Raw genomic sequence first — 16,634 nt, 5'->3', positions numbered from 1 at the left:
AAAACAGAAAATAGAAAAGGATGAGAAAGGCGTCAGGACAAAGAGAGAAGCTCATGTGATGGTGGAAGGATGAGTGGTACATGGGGGAAGAAGCCAGTGAGAAAATCTTGGCAGCAGGATACACAAGGAACATTTCAGAGCAGGAATGGTCTAAATTCTCAATTTTTTGAAGTGGGATATGCAGGCTCCTCTCTTCAGTAAAATTTCTGTTACTAGATACAACCTTTGTGTACAAGATAATTTTGGAATGGGAGAAGGGAACAGAAAGCACAGACAATGGCCCAGCTTGAGTCATTGTCACAGCAGAGGTAAAGAAATAGATACTAACATGCAGAGAATAGAAGAATTTAATGCATGGAACCCACATCTCCTGCGCTGGTAGGTGGATTTTTTTAACCACTGAACCACCAGGGAAGCCCATTCTGTAAATTACTGTGTGGCTATTTCTTGTCCTTAGAAATGGGACCCCATTTTCCATAGTATTTTCTTGGCAGTTTTTGCAAGTTACTATAATTTGTATCTATCTATCTATGAAGTCCTTTCTGAAACTCAGGGTTCTAGGGTGAGGGCGCTCCTGCTAACACCCAAGTTGCATTTATAATGACTCCATACCACTCTTCTTAGCATTCTGTAAATTGCTGTTGTTGTTTAGTCGCTAAGTTGTGTTTGACTCTTTTGTGACTTCATGGACTGTAGCCTGCCAGGCTCTTCCATCCATGGAATTTTCCAGGCAAGGTTCCAGGCAAACTGGAATGGGCTGCCATTTCCTTCTCCAGAGGATCTTCCTGACCCAGGATTGAACCCACATCTCCTGCACTGGTAGGTGGATTTTTTTAACCACTGAACCACCAGGGAAGCTCATTCTGTAAATTACTGTGTGGCTATTTCTTGTCCTTAGAAATGGGACCCTATTTTCCATAGTATTTTCTTGGCAGTTTTTGCAAGTTACTATAATTTTTATCTATCTATCTATGAAGTACACATTTTATATATACATATATAAAGTAAGGAAAAATTTAAATATATAATAAGCCTTCCTGCTGGTCTGGCTTTTATCTGATATCATTTCCAATTAGACCAAAGAATTTATTTTACTATTTCTTGTAGTTTAGATCAGTTGTCAGCAAATTCTCTCATCTTCTATCTAAAAATGTCTTTACTTTGTATTTCCTTTTAAAAAATCATTTGGGTGACTTTTTCTCTTTAAGCACTTTTTGTAGTTTGACTATAATATTCATATATGTGTTTTCTTTATATTTATGTTGCTTATAGTTTACTGAGCTTCTTGGTTCTGTGAGCTGATGTCTTTAAAAATTTTTGGAAGATTTATTAGAAATTCTTCTACTCTCTCATCTCTCCCTCTCGGGTTCCAATTACATGTTTTAGATAATTGGTATTGTTCCAAAGGACTTAGTTGTAATCTGTTCTTATCTTAATCTCTCTTTTCTGTTTGTGTTTTAATTTGAGTGATGTCTATTGACCTAAACGTCTTCAAGTTCAGTGACTATTTTCTCCACTGTGTCCAGATTGCCCTTAAGCCTGTGAAATAAATCCTTTGTAATTTACATCAGACTTTTCACTTCCAGCATTTCATTTGATTTTTTGTTTGTTTTCATATCTTTTCAAAAATTCTCTTTCATTTACACATACTGTTGACATTTTCCATTATATACATAATTATGTGTGTGTGTGTTAGGCATTCAGTTGTGTCTGATTCTTTGCAACCCTACAGGCTACAGCCTGCCAGGTTCCTCTGTCCATGGGATTTCCCAGGCAAGAATACTGGAGTGGGTTGCCATTTCCTTCTCCAGGGGATCTTCCCAACCCAGGGATTGAACCTGGGTCTCCCACATTTTAGATTCTTTATCATCTGAGCCACCAATTACACACACACACTAAGTGTGTGTGTGTATAATCTTATACGTATGCATGTATCTAATATGTGTACCAGAGTCCTCTCTGGTTGGCTTATTTTGAGATGACAACACACTTGCTAACAGTGAGATTAACACTTAAGCCCAAAGACATCCAATCATGTTGCCACATGCATAGAAAAAGTACTTCAACTCAAATATGAAGGAAGCATCTTATTTTCAAGTAAGAAAAAACAAAGTCTGTTTTCTTTTATTGGCAGATATCACCTTGAGATTATAGAGAGACATTTTGGCATAGTGTTTGAGTGGAAGAGTTTGAATTCAGGGAAGCTGGGGTTGAATTCCTAGCTCTGCTGCTTAAAAATAAGCTCTTCAGTCTTGAGCAAGTTAGAAATTCCTCTAAGTCCCAATGTGTCATCGGTGAAATGTAGATAATTATAAAAATACATTCTGCATAGAGTTTCCTTGAGGTCTATGTGTGAGCATACATGGATAGTAATCAATACATGAGCTGGCACAGAGAGACCCTTAGTTAACACAAGTAATTTTCTTTCCCTTACACACGCCTCATCCCCATCCCCTCCCCTCCAGGCTGAAATGCAAGACAGAGAACCAGCTTAGTCTTGGTCATTGATGTATCTGTAGCATCCATTCCATCACAGGCACTCAATAAATATTTGTTGAAAGAACAAATTCCTAAAGCTCTTCTCTGAGTAAGGTAATCCAAAACGTTGAGCTCACCAGGGATCAGGCTTGCCTTAAATGATATTTTCATAAGCCATCCAGAAAAGGGAGTGTTTTGTCAGATCTATTAGGCTTCAGAAGACTCTAAAAATGGTGGTGAAATGTTTTACTCATACACAGGCACTTCAGAGAAAATTTGCTATCATGGGAGCAAAGCCATGGTAAAGTAACACTGTGGACACATAGAAGTGGTGCTTTTCGAACATTTACTTCATACCATGAATGAGAACTGAGAGTCACTAAGTTTCTGCTTAAAGATATGAGATCAGTGTCTGGCTTCAACCAGAAATGGAAATGAAAAGGTTGTCAGGAAAATCAACAAAGTATCCATTCATTTATCCTTGTTATCCAAGTTTTATCCTTGTCTGAAAAGCAAGTCTAATTCTACAGTGACGAATGCCAAAGAATCAGGGAGACACTATTTCTTGAAACTAACCCACCAAGGAAGAATAATTAGAAGTATGTCTCTTTGTTTCGCAAGAGTTTCTAAGAAGCGTTTGAAGAAATGTCGAGTATGTACTCGCTGGCAAAGGAAGAGTTAGTCATTTTATAAAATGCTTAAAAATCACTTTATTTTTAGAATGTTCCCTTTTGTCATTGACATCTTAATGTACTGTAATTTGCAATGTTTGCTTGTCCAGTGAGCAGAGCACAAGCACTTCACAGCGGTGAGAATAATTGCTACTTAAATGTGCTATAAATCAATACATAATGCAAGGATGCACAATAACAGCTCAGCCCACTTACTGTACTTTAATGGTGGTAAAACACAGTTTAAAAAATAACAAGAGGTGCTGAATGGAATACTCATTTTAGTTTGAAATATATTCTCTAGTTCTTTTATTCATTATCTATTTGTCAATTTGTTAACTCACACCAGTGAAATTCATGATTCTAAAGATGTGTGTATACAAACCTCATACTTTTTAGAGAATCTCAGGGAAGATGTAATTTGCTGTGAAGAAATATAAATCAAAATTTATGATCAAAAGGAAGAATGAACCATATTGTTTCTAAATTTAAACATCTCTGTATGTCTTTAAAAACAGCAATTTTATATACAGTCGAAATCTTTCTAATCTAATGGTCATGTACAAAAATTCTACAAGCAAAAGAGTTTCCTTAATATCTAAGAAATGATCAGAACAAGAGAGTTCCAAAAATTGGAGGAGAAGGGCAGATAGAATGTTAGGTGAGGTGATTTCTCTTGATTTATAAGTATAAAGCTTAGTCCTTTATAGAAAGGGCTTAGAAAATGTTTGAAATAAATAAATCTTCTCTCAGGATGGACTCTTCTTTCATTTCCTTACATTCTCCTGGAGTCTGGCCCATTAGACTATGACAAGCTAAAAAGACAAATATTCTTTCATAAATAATGTAGAAGGCATTAATCTAGATAACACAGTCTGATTATCGTGCAGATAACCCCTAAAGGCACCCAGCATGCAGTCTTATCTGACCTCTATCTAGCACCTTTAGTCCAGCTGCTCAGTGATGTCACTTAGGTTGCAGGCTCTTTTCATCTTTCTGTTGGCATGTTTGGTATATCAAAATATGTTCTTCATGGTAACAAAATAGCTGCCTCAGCTCCAAACATCACAGTCTCAAACAACAAAGTCAAAAAGCAAGCAAGGTAGAAGAACTAAGAGCTTCTCCCATGTATCTCTCTTTCTGTGAGGAAGGAAAATCTTTTCTAGAAGTGCCGCACCTAACTTCTTTTTCCTCTTTTTTTCCTCAATGGCCACAACTGAGTCACATGACTTCCTTAAACCGATCACAACAAAAAGGAATGTATATTCCCACTGAGTTAGAACACTCACGAATTGTCCCCTGGGACTAAGGAGGGACTCACCTTCCCTGAGTATACTGCCACCACATCTCTGACCTAAAACTGGATTTTTGTTAGGAGGAAATAAAGGCCAGATGGTTGTTTAGTCAGTATCCAGTGGTGCCCACCATGCCACAAAGACATGTATATACAACTAAATGCCATTTTATCCATTTACACTTAGAAATATTATTTCCAAGAGAACTGGGGCCTTGAGTTCTCTGGCCAACATGTTCTTTCCTTACAGAAAAAAAAATTTAAGTTATTATAAATTAAAATGAGAAAGTTACTAGTTGAGTATAGAATCAGTGGAATAGTTATTTCTCTCTGCTCAGGCTGACTCCTCTGCCTGAAACGCCTTTTCCCTTTTTAAACTCCCACATATTTTTAACAATTCACCTTAAACATCGTCCCTTTTAGAAAGCTTTCTTTGTTACCCCCACCTTCTCCACCTGTACTTCCCACCCCCAAGCTGAACTGCATGCCTCTCTTCTGTATTAACACGACATACTGTGCATAGCTGTATCATTACACCCACTCTATTGTATTGTACTTATCAATTTGTGTGTCCTCTTCTGCAAATGTGAGTTCCTTATAAGCAAAAACTGGGATAGCTTGTTTACAGAGATTTAGTAGTTAGCACTGGAGAAGGCAATGGCACCCCATCCCAGTACTCTTGCCTGGAAAATCCCATGGATGGAGGAGCCTGGTAGGCTACAGTCCATGGGGTCGCTAAGAGTTGGACATGACTGAGCGACTTCACTTTCACTTTTCCCTTTCATGCACTGGAGAAGGAAATGGCAACCCACTCCAGTGTTCTTGCCTGGAGAATCCCAGGGACGGTGGAGCTTGGTGGGCTGCCGTCTATGGGGTCGCACAGAATTGGACACGACTGAAGTGACTTAGCACAGAGGTCAGAATGTGGATATCAAGAGAGACGCTTGTGGTAGGCAGAATAATTGCCATGCATCAAAATGTCCAAACCCTAATCCCTGAAACCTGTTGTGATGGTTAATTTTATGTGTCAAATTGTAGAGTGTTTTTGAATGCGATTGATGTTTACACGCATGAACACAGATTGCCTTCCATAATGTGGGTGGGTCTCATCCAATCAGCTGAAGGCCTGAATAGAACAAAAAGACTACCCTCCCTGAGCAAGAGAAAATTCTCCGACAGACTGCCTTTAGACTTTATGTGCACCATCCTCTCTCCTGGGTCTTGAGCCTGTCAGCCCATACTGCAGATTTTGGACACGCCAACATCCATAAGGAAGGCAGCTCCTTCAGTTCAGTTCAGTCGCTCAGTCTCAGGGCTTCCCTGGCAGCACTAGTGGTAAAGAACCCACCTGCCAATGCAGGAGACTTAAGAGACATGGGTCGATCCCTGGATCAGGAAGATCCCTGCAGAAGGGTGTGGCAACCAACTCCAGTATTCTTCCCTGGAGACTCTCATGGACAGAGGAGCCTGGCAGGCTACAGTCCATAGCATCACAAAGAGTTGAGCATACATGCACACAATGCAAATATAAAGATTATGTTCTTCAGTTCAGTTCAGTTGCTCGGTCATGTCCGACTCTTTGCAACCCCATGGACTGCAGCACTCCAGGCCTCCCTATCCATCACCAACTCGGGGAGTTTACTCAAACTCAGGTCCATTGAGTTGGTGATGCCATCCAATCATCTCATCCTGTCACCCCCTTCTCCTCCCGCCTTCAATCTTTCCCAGCATCAGGGTTCTTTTGAAATGAGTCAGTTCTTTGCATCAGGTGGCCAGAGTATTGGAGTTTCAGCTTCAGCATCACTCCTTCCAATGAACACCCAGGACTGATCTCCTTTAGGATGGACTGGTTGGATCTTCTTGTAGTCCAAGGGACTCTCAAGAGTCTTCTCCAACAGCACAGTTCAAAAGCATCAATTCTTTGGTGCTCAGCTTTCTTTATAGTCCAACTCTCACATCCGTACATGACTACTGGAAAAACCATAGCCTTGACTAGGCGGACCTTTGTTGGCAAAGTAATGTCTCTGCTTTTTAACATGCTATCTAGGTTGGTCATAACTTTCCTTCAAGGAGTAAGTGTCTTTTAATTTCATGGCTGCAATCACCATCTTCAGTGATTTTGGAGCCCCCCAAAATAAAGTCTGACACTGTTTCCCCATCTATTTCCCACGAAGTGATGGGACCAGATGCCCTGATCTTAGTTTCCTAAATGTTTAAGCCAACTTTTTCACTCTCCTCTTTCACTTTCATCAAGAGACTCTTTAGTTCTTCTTTGCTTTCTGCCATAAGGGTGGTGTCATCTGCATATCTGAGGTTATTGATACTTCTCCTGGCAATCTTGCTTCCAGTTTGTGCTTCATCCAGCCCAGCATTTCTCATGATGTACTCTGCATACAAGTTAAATAAGCAGGGTGACAATATACAGCCAAACCAGTCTGTTGTTCCATGTCCAGTTCTAACTTTTGCTTCTTGACCGGCATACAGATTTCTCAGGAGGCAGGTCAGGTGGTCAGGTATTCCCATCTCTTTCAGAATTTTCCGTAGGTTGTGGTGATCCACACAGTCAAATGCTTTGGCATAGTCAATAAAGCAGAAATAGTTGTTTTTCTGGAACTCTCTTGCTTTTTCGATGATCCAACAGATGTTGGCAATTTGACCTCTGGTTCCTCTCCCTTTTCTAAAACCAGCTTGAATATCTGGAAGTTCATGGTTCACATATTGTTGAAGACTGGCTTGGAGAATTTTAAGCATTAATTTAGTAGCATGTGAAATGAGTGCAATTGAACATTCTTTCGGAGAAGGCAATGGCACCCCACTCCAGTACTCTTGCCTGGAGAATCCCATGGACGGAGGAGCCTGGTAGGCTGCAGTCCATGGGGTCGCTAAGAGTCGGACACGACTGAGCGGCTTCACTTTCACTTTTCACTTTCCTGCATTGGAGAAGGAAATGGCACCCCACTCCAGTGTTCTTGCCTGGAGAATCCCAGGGACGGGGGAGCCTGGTGGGCTGCCGTCTATGGGGTCGCACAGAGTCGGATATGACTGAAATGACTTAGCAGCAGCAGCAGAACATTCTTTGGCATTGCCTTTTTTGGGGGTTGGAATGAAAACTGACCTTTTCCAGTCCTGTGGCCACTGCTGAGTTTTCCAAATCTGCTGGCATATTGAGTGCAGCTCTTTCACAGCATCATCTTTTAGGATTTGAAATAGTTCAACTGGAATTCCATCACCTCCACTAGCTTTGTTCGTAGTGATGCTTCCTAAGGCCCACTTGACTTCGCATTCCAGGATGTCTGGCTCTAGGTGTATGATCACACTATCGTGATTATCTGGGTCGTGAAGATCTTTTTTGTACAGTTCTTCTGTGTATTCTTGCCACCTCTTCTTAATATCTTCTGCTTCTGTTAGGTCCATACCATTTCTGTCCTTTATTGAGCCCATCTGTGCATGAAATGTTCCCGTGGTATCTCTAATTTTCTTGAAGTGATGTCTAGTCTTTCCCATTCTGTTGTTTTCCTCTATTTCTTTGCACTGATCACTGAAGAAGTCTTTCTTATCTCTCCTTGCTATTCTTTGGGACTCCACATTCAAATGGGTATATCTTTGCTTTTCTCCTTTGCTTTTTGCTTCTCTTCTTTTCACAGCTATCTGTAAGGCCTCCTCAGACAGCCATTTTGCCTTTTTGTATTTCTTTTTCTTGGGGATGATCTTGATACCTGTCTCCTGTACAATGTCATGAACCTCCGTCCATAGTTCATCAGATCTATCAGATCTAATCCCTTAAGTCTATTTCTCTCTTCCACTGTATAATCTTAAGGGATTTGATTCAGGTCATACCTGAACAGTCTAGTGGTTTTCCCTACTTTCTACAATTTACGTCTGAATTTGGCAAGAAGGAATTCATGATCTGAGCCACAGTCCGCTCCCAGTCTTGTTTTTTCTGACTGTATAGAGCTTCTCCATCTTAGGCTGCAAAGAATATAATAAATCTGATTTCGATGTTGACTATCTGGTGATGTCCATGTTTTGGACACATGGCCTCCAGCTAGCAATTACATCACTTGTACCTTTGCTTCTGTCATTATATCTTCTCTGACTGTGACACTTCTTCCTCTCTCTTTTAAAGACCCTTGTGATTACATTGTGCCTACTGGATAATCCCAGATAATCTTATAATCTTCCCTTCTCAAGATCCTTCATTTAATGTGCAAACTCCCTTTTGCCATGTATAATAATATATTCACAGGTGTATTAGTAAGAGCCAACAGAAGATATATATCTACATATCTCGGCAACTCCTTATCATAAGGTACATAAATAGCTCTATCTACCTATCTTTCTATCTATGCATCTAGATATGTAGGTATACATCCTCTGTTGGCTTTAATACACCTGTGAATATATTATTATACATGGCAAAAGGGAGTTTGCACATGTGATTAAATGAAGGATCTTAACATGGGAAGATTATAAGATTATCTGGGATTATCCAGTAGGCACAATGTAATCACAAGGGTCTTTAAAAGAGAGAGGAAGAAGTGTCACAGTCAGAGAAGATATAATGACAGAAGCAAAGGTACAAGTGATGTAATTGCTAGCTGGAGGCCACAAACCAAGAATAGTATCTCGAAGCTGGGGAAAAAAAAACCCAGTCTTCCCTTAGAGCTTTAGAAGGAATTCAGCTCTGTCAACACCTTGATTTTAGCCCAGTGGGCTCCATCTTGGATTTCTGACCTCCATAACTGTGATATAGTAAATTTGTGTTGTTTTAACTTAGTAAATTTGTGGTAATTTGTTGTAGCAAAACTAATAAAGTGGTAAAGAAATTTAGGGAGGAGGGTGACAAAATGATTTCACATATTTAATGTATCCTAGGCATTTTTACACATTGAATCTTGATCCAAATAACTAAACTAAGATCAAGATATTATTATATTTATTTACAGATAAGCAAACCAAAGTAAACAAAGATTGAATAATTTTATAAAAGTACACGCCATTAGGGCTTCCCAGGTGGTGCTAGTGGTAAAGAACCTGAGTGCCAATGTGGAAGATGTAAGAGACCCAGGTCTTATCGATCCCTGGAGGACAGATCCCTTGGAGGACAGCATGGAAACCCACTCCAGTATTCTTGCCTGGAGAATCCCATGGACAGAGGAGCCTGGCAGGCTACAGTCCCTAGGGTTGCACAGAGTTGGAGATGACTGAAGTGACCCAGATAATCACGATGGTGTGATCACTCACCTAGAGCCAGACATCTGAAATGTGAAGGCAAGTGGGCCTTAGGAAGCATCACTACAAACAAAGCTAGTGGAGGTGATGGAATTCCAGTTGAGCTATTTCAAATCCTGAAAGATGATGCTGTGAAAGTGCTGCACTCAATATGCCAGCAAATTTGGAAAACTCAGCAGTGGCCACAGGACTGGAAAAGGTCAGTTTTCATTCCAATCTCAAAGAAAGGCAATGCCAAAGAATGCTCAAACTACCGCACAATTGCACTCATCTCACACGCTAGTAAAGTAATGCTCAAAATTCTCCAAGCCAGGCTTCGGCAATACATGAACCGTGAACTTCCAGATGTTCAAGCTGGTTTTAGAAAAGGCAGAGGAACCAGAGATCAAATTGCCAACATCTGCTGGATCATCAAAAAAGCAAGAGAGTTCCAGAAAAACATCTATTTGTGCTTTATTGACTATGCCAAAGCCTTTGACTGTGTGGATCACAATAAACTGTTGGAAATTCTTAAAGAGATGGGAATACCAGACCACCTGACCTGTCTCTTGAGAAACCTGTATGCAGGTCAGGAAGCAACAGTTAGAACTGGACATGGAACAACAGACTGGTTCCAAATAGGAAAAAGAGTACATCAAGGCTGTATATTGTCACCCTGCTTATTTAACTTATATGCAGAGTACATCATGAGAAATGCTGGGCTGGAGGAAGCACAAGCTGGAATCAAGATTGCCAGGAGAAATATCAATAACCTCAGATATGCAGATGACACCACCCTTATGGCAGAAAGTGAAGAAAAACTAAAGAGCCTCTTGATGAAAGTGAAAGAGGAGAGTGAAAACGTTGGCTTAAAGCTCAACGTTCAGAAAACTAAGATCATGGCATCTGGTCCCATCACTTCATGGGAAATAGATGAGGAAACAGTGGAAACAGTGTCAGACTTTATTTTTGGGGCTCCGAAATCACTGCAGATGGTGATTACAACCATGAAATTAAAAGACGCTTACTCCTTGGAAGGAAGGTTATGACCAACCTAAACAGCATCTAAAAAGCAGAGACATTTTTTGCCAACAAAGGTCGGTCTAGTGAAGGCTATGATTTTTCCAGTGGTCATGTATGGGTGTGAGAGTTGGACGGTGAAGAAGGCTGAGCACCAAAGAATTGATGCGTTTGAACTGTGGCGTTGGAGAAAACTCTCGAGAGTCCCTTGGACTGCAAGGAGATCCAACCAGTCCATCCTAAAGGAGATCAGTCCTGGGTGTTCATTGGAAGGACTGATGTTGAAGCTGAAGAACTTCAATACTTTGGCCACCTCATGCGAAGAGTTGACTCATTGGCAAAGACCCTGATGCTGGGAAGGATTAGGGGCAGGAGGAGAAGGGGACAACAGAGGATGAGATGGCTGGATGGCATCACCGACTCGATGGACATGACTTTGGGTAAGCTCCGGGAGTTGGTGATGGACAGGGAGGCCTGGCGTGCTGCAATTCATGGGGTCGCAAAGAGTTGGACACGACTGAGCAAGTGAACTGAACTGAAGTGACTTAGCACGCACACACACTATGCCAATAACTGATACAAATGTCCTGGAACTAAAGGCATCTTCCTCTAAATCCTCATTGCTTCCACGATATCCTGAGACACGCAAGTGTACAATGGGGTACTAAAGATGGCTACAGAGCCTTTCAGCCTCCCTCAGTCTGATTCAGAACCCCTAAAGCAACTTAAATAACAGTAAAATTGAAGTGATGACAGTGTACTTATTTGCAAATGGAGTTTCAAGACAGGTCTTGAAACCTTGTCCCAGTGGAGGGATTGCCCTCTGTAAGTATCTCCCAGAGGAAATGTTGGAGCTGCTCACAGTTGAGTGCTGTGTGTAGGCTGTGACTCTCCACAGAATGAGACAACCTAAGTCCTGGGGACCTGGCTTGCCTTTATTGTGATAGTTTTGTCTGTTTATTAATTCCCACCTTTTGAAAATATAAATGTAATCAGTTAGACCCTAAACAGGACTCCCCGGGCAATAAGCCTGTCTTTTATGATTTTGCATATCCATAAGTGCACTCATTTCCTATAGATATTGTAAGTTTATGATTAACTGAAATCCTATTTCCAAGTTTTTGAGCTTCACTTCAGCGCTGACCCAGTGTATTTCCTACACATTAATAACATAGTGAACATTTATATCAGTGCACATTTATTTAAAAAATCTTTTTAATGAGCAAAGACTTCTAAAGTCCTTGCATTATAAAATACCAGTTGGAATAATTCACACATGTGAAAAAATATTCTTAAAATGTAAATAAATTCAACCCCAGGCTGATTTTGAGTTATCATGTCTTGGAATATGATAATTTGAAAAGATTTCTAATATGAATAGAACATTTCTAATATGAAAAATTTAGAGTTTGTCTGTATCAACCAGTGTGCATGGCCTCATCACTATTACCTATGACTTACAGAGCATTTTTTTTTCCCCAGAGCACTTTTTAAAAATTTGAGAATTAAATATTTGCCAACCACACAAAAAGTTTACTTGGTGTACATACATAAAATACAGGTAGCTTTACCAGCCTTTTTTGTAAATATGTTAATTAATTTACTCCAAAATCTTAAGTAGAATGATAAGGAAGCTTGTAATTAAGAAAAGTTCCCTTCTCACTGTTTGCTCACTTCTAATCTCAAACACAATTTACAGTAGTAAATTCGGGGGAAGAAATTAATACAATCGAGATTTCTTTAAAATGCTTGTCTGGAATAAACATTATGTCAAAAACATACATGGTATAAAACTTCAAAAACATAAAAATAAAACTGAAATCTTTTTGACAAGCTTTTCATTTTCTCTTTGTCAAACCAGTCTCAACCCTGACTCCTCCCTTTCTGTAATTCTGCACTTTCTTTTATGAAACCATTCACTGAGTTACTCTGTCACCCATACCAGCCCCTGAGAGCTAAAGGATTTGGCTTGATTTATCTTCGTATTTGTTTCCAAAGCTTCTGGTAGTTGACAAAGATGTTTCACAGCTGTGCCTTAAGAGATAATGCAGTGGTCAACTGACATGAACTGGTTCTGAGTTGACCGCAGGAACACCTGTACAGGTGAGCCCTGGAGGTGCTACCTTTACTTCATCACTATGTTAAGATCTCTGCCAAAGGCGAGGATTTGTATCCCCTGCTAGGCGCAGTTCCTGCCACGTGCGGAGAAGCATGAAGACTGCACCCGCCCAGTGGACTTCCGCTGCCCCTGAAACTCTCGGCCCCTTTTCTAGACCGCTGATAACTTGTCTGCATCCCGCTATCTCTTGGAAGTCCCTGTTCCTCTCATCTTGGGGAAGAAGTGTTTTCCTAGTATGAACTCTCCCTTCTTCATTCCCTGATGAAGGAATAAAGTTTCTTCTCTGCCATTCTGAAACTGTTTTGTTTTTTTTCTTGATATTTGCAACTCCCGGCAAAGGACCCACTGAGAATTCACCAACCCGTTGGCGACCGGTAACACCGTTAATTCCAAATCCTTAGTAGTAGTTCCGCCTGTGTCTCCATCTCTAGTGCAGCTATCTTAGTTCTGGCCACCTTTAACTCTTTGCTTGGTTTGCTGCTGCAGCCTTCTAAAGGATTTCTCAGTTTCTTTGCTCCTAACCTCCACTACCAACCTCCTAACCACAAACATCCTCTAAAACTTTGGCAGATCTATTATTCTTTGTAAAATGAAAAGCTAGTTGTACCACTCTGCCACTTAAATCCTTCAACAGCTTTTCGTTGTCTTCAGAATAGAGTGCAAACCTCTGAGGTTGGGACATGAGCCTTAGGTGACTTGGACCCCATTTATATCTTCGTCTCTATACGTCATCACTTAATAAGAATTTGAAGGGGGCTTCCCAGGTGGTTCAGTGGTAAAGAACCCACCTGCCAATGCAGGAGATGCAGGTGATGCGGGATGGATTCCTGGGTTAGGAAGATCCCCTGGAGAAGGAAATTTTGGCAGTCTGCTCCAGTAGTCTTTGCTGGGAAATCCCATGGACACAGGAGCCTGGCAGGCTACAGTCCACGGGGTCGCAAAGACTCTGACACAACTTATCGACTGAACACACACACACACACACACACACACACACACACACACGAACTTGAAGGGCAAGGAATATAGCTTTCCCTCCACGCCCTTAATCTCTATGTTTTCATTGCCAAGTAGAGAGTAGATGCTCAATTCATATTTATTAAGGAGTTTCTGGCCTGGTTCTGTGGTTTAAAACATATGATGTCAATCTATGGAAGTGTCTATGAAGTAGACATGTTTCCCGAATTCCCCATCAGTTCTTTCAGACCCATCTTTATTATTATTTCCTAAGCTTTCACTAACATTTATTTCCTCACACTACGACACAATGCTTTCTTGACTCACGTAACTCAGTAACATTAGACCATAGCCAGGGGTTACTTCCCAGAGTATTGCCTTAAAAAACCCCCCTCCCCATCATCAACTGAAAACCAGCTTTCCTTATGTTTCATGAGTAGAGTGTATTTAAAAATTAGTATATTTTGTTTTTAATGAACTTTGCTGTTTAATTTTGCTATTCTGATATAAAGAAATAGCATTTTAAATATATTTGCAAAACCCCAGGAAGTTGTTTTAACATTTAGCTTCTGCATAAAGAAACACATGAGTACTATTAAGTCAGAGAGGTTTTTAAGTTTTAAGTCAAGCTTCCCTAGTAATTTTGATTTTAGATCTGAGCTACTTAGTTAACTATTCAGATGTTCTCTGAACCTCTCATCACTAACCATTCTCCTTTTCTTGCCTGTTTAAGTAGTCCAGTAAAAATACCAATTATGAATCAGATAGTACTCAATTCTATCACAAAACAAATATCATTGCTTAACATTGGGATTCACTGAATGAAAGGTGGCTGCTGCTGCTGCCAAGTCACTTCAGTCGTGTCCGACTCTGTGAGACCCCATAGACGGCAGCCCACCAGGCTTCGCCGTCCCTGGGATTCTCCAGGCAAGAACACTGGAGTGGGTTGCCATTTCCTTCTCCAATGCAGGAAAGTGAAAAGTGAAAGTGAAGTCACTCAGTCGTGTCCGACTCTTAGCGACCCCATGGACTGCAGCCTACCAGGCTCCTCCGTCCATGGGATTCTCCAGGCAAGAGTACTGGAGTAGGGTGCCATTGCCTTCTCTGACAAGGGCCCTGACATGGGAATAAACATGCCTATTCTTGTAAAAAGAAGGACTGGTATGACATTTTATGTAATGAATCTGTGCCTGGGCAAGACATAATGATGGCTTTTGAGTTAGAGTTTTAACACTGAAGATATTAAGTGGTTGAATTTGGTATATATTCTGGAGTTCCAACCAACAAGACTTATGTGGGAGGAATGAGGAGGAACGAGTTAGGTCAGGTTGTAGTTATGCCGTTTCTTGAAATGGAGAATATCAAGGAGAGTTCTCTTTGCAATTTATTTATTTTATATGGAATTTGAGAACTGTATAATACATTCAAGAAGAACTATCAAGGAGGAAGTTGAATACATGAATATAAAACTCAAGAGCCAGGAGTAGAGTTTTCATCAAACATTTCTCTGTTGCCAGCTACTTTGTTCATCAACTTAAAAGTTCATGAGAACTGTGGCCACCTGCATCAGTATGATGTAACTGTAAGGCCTAAAAACCGAGACCACCTGTGTCAACATGACGGATATTTGTTCCAGGAAACTTTGCTCAGAGAAAATAAAACCATAAGTCAATAAACAACTCCACTGTTTGCTTCAGGAAGTCACTGCAAATCAGTTTATCTGAGACAACAGTCTCCCTCATCAAACCATCGTTTATTTATGAAAACTCATCTCACCGCACTATACCCACCAATCCTGAAGTTTTGTTTCACAAAATTGCCCAATCTCAATCTGCTCCCCACTTTGAAACGCAGCCATAATACCCTTGAGCCCAGGCCTCCATGTGTGCTTGTGCCCAGTCGTGTCTGTTTCCAACTCCAAGTATGCCAGGAAGCTCTGTCCACGGGATTTCCCAGGCCAAAAATACTGGAGTGGGTTGCCATTTTCTCCTCCAAAGGATTTTCCTGACCCCCAGATCCATCCCGCTTCTCTGTGTTTCCTGTCTGGTAGGCAGGTTCTTTACCACTGAGCCACCTGGGCAGCCCTCCAGACCTTCCTTCCAGATAATCTTTCTCTGATGCTTCTCTCTTGATTCTGCTGAGGCACTGTTCTCCCAACTGCAGCGACTTCAAATGAACTGAGTTCTGCTTTGTTAACAGTTTGATTGTATCTTGGAGTTCAAGATTCTTTTCTATTTTTACTCTCATGGTTTTAGAGTAAGTGTTAGTCCTGTAAATAAGTGTTTACCCACCTGCTCTGAGACCTACCATTAGCAAAATGAGATTTTTGAAGTCAGGATGACCCTTACACTTATTCAAATCAATTTATTTTACAAACAAAACTGAAGCCAGAGCAATTGGAACTTGTCTAGTGTAACAGGGTGTAGCTTCTAGATCATGAGACTGATGACTCTGAGTCTGGCAGTCTTTTTGGGAGAACACACAAGCTCATGTTGAGCAAGGTGAAATATATAATAAATATAACAATATAGTTTACTGTCTATAAACTTTCTAAGAGGGGAGAGAGCAGTTTGAATGTTTTGTTTTTGTTTGTAATTGCAATACTTCTGCAACACTTGCCCAGCTGGCTTGGATACCAAATGCATGGACTCATGAAAATATTAGTAAATCTTAATTTACATTTACCAAAAATTCAGATTTTTAAAGTTCATTAATTAGCAAAAATATATAAAAACATCAGCCTCCAAATCATACAGTTACTGATGCAGCTGAAGTTTCCTTCAAATCTAAATACAGAAGAAAGGAGTAAGACAAAAAATAAACAAACAAAAAACCCAACTTGTTGAATTAATTGTATATCTTTCTCAAAGAGCAGAATTTGACC

The 16,634-nt window shown here is 40.4% G+C and overlaps 1 long non-coding RNA gene across 2 annotated transcripts in view; it reads left to right on the top strand.

Moving 5' to 3' along the window:
- The first annotated feature begins 728 nt into the window (after positions 1–728).
- The window catches only part of LOC145503734 (uncharacterized), a 52,774-nt gene continuing 36,868 nt past the window's right edge, over positions 729–16,634 (top strand). For both annotated transcript variants that reach the window (XR_014051712.1, XR_014051713.1), the window contains exon 1: positions 729–819. This is a non-coding gene — a long non-coding RNA (uncharacterized LOC145503734). The remainder of the gene's footprint in view (positions 820–16,634) is intronic.

Source organism: Giraffa tippelskirchi, chromosome 4 (genome assembly GCF_054371585.1).
Source record: "Giraffa tippelskirchi isolate mGirTip1 chromosome 4, T2T-mGirTip1v1.2.pri, whole genome shotgun sequence".
Lineage (NCBI taxonomy): Eukaryota > Metazoa > Chordata > Mammalia > Artiodactyla > Giraffidae > Giraffa > Giraffa tippelskirchi.
This window is presented reverse-complemented; position numbering and strand designations above follow the sequence as displayed.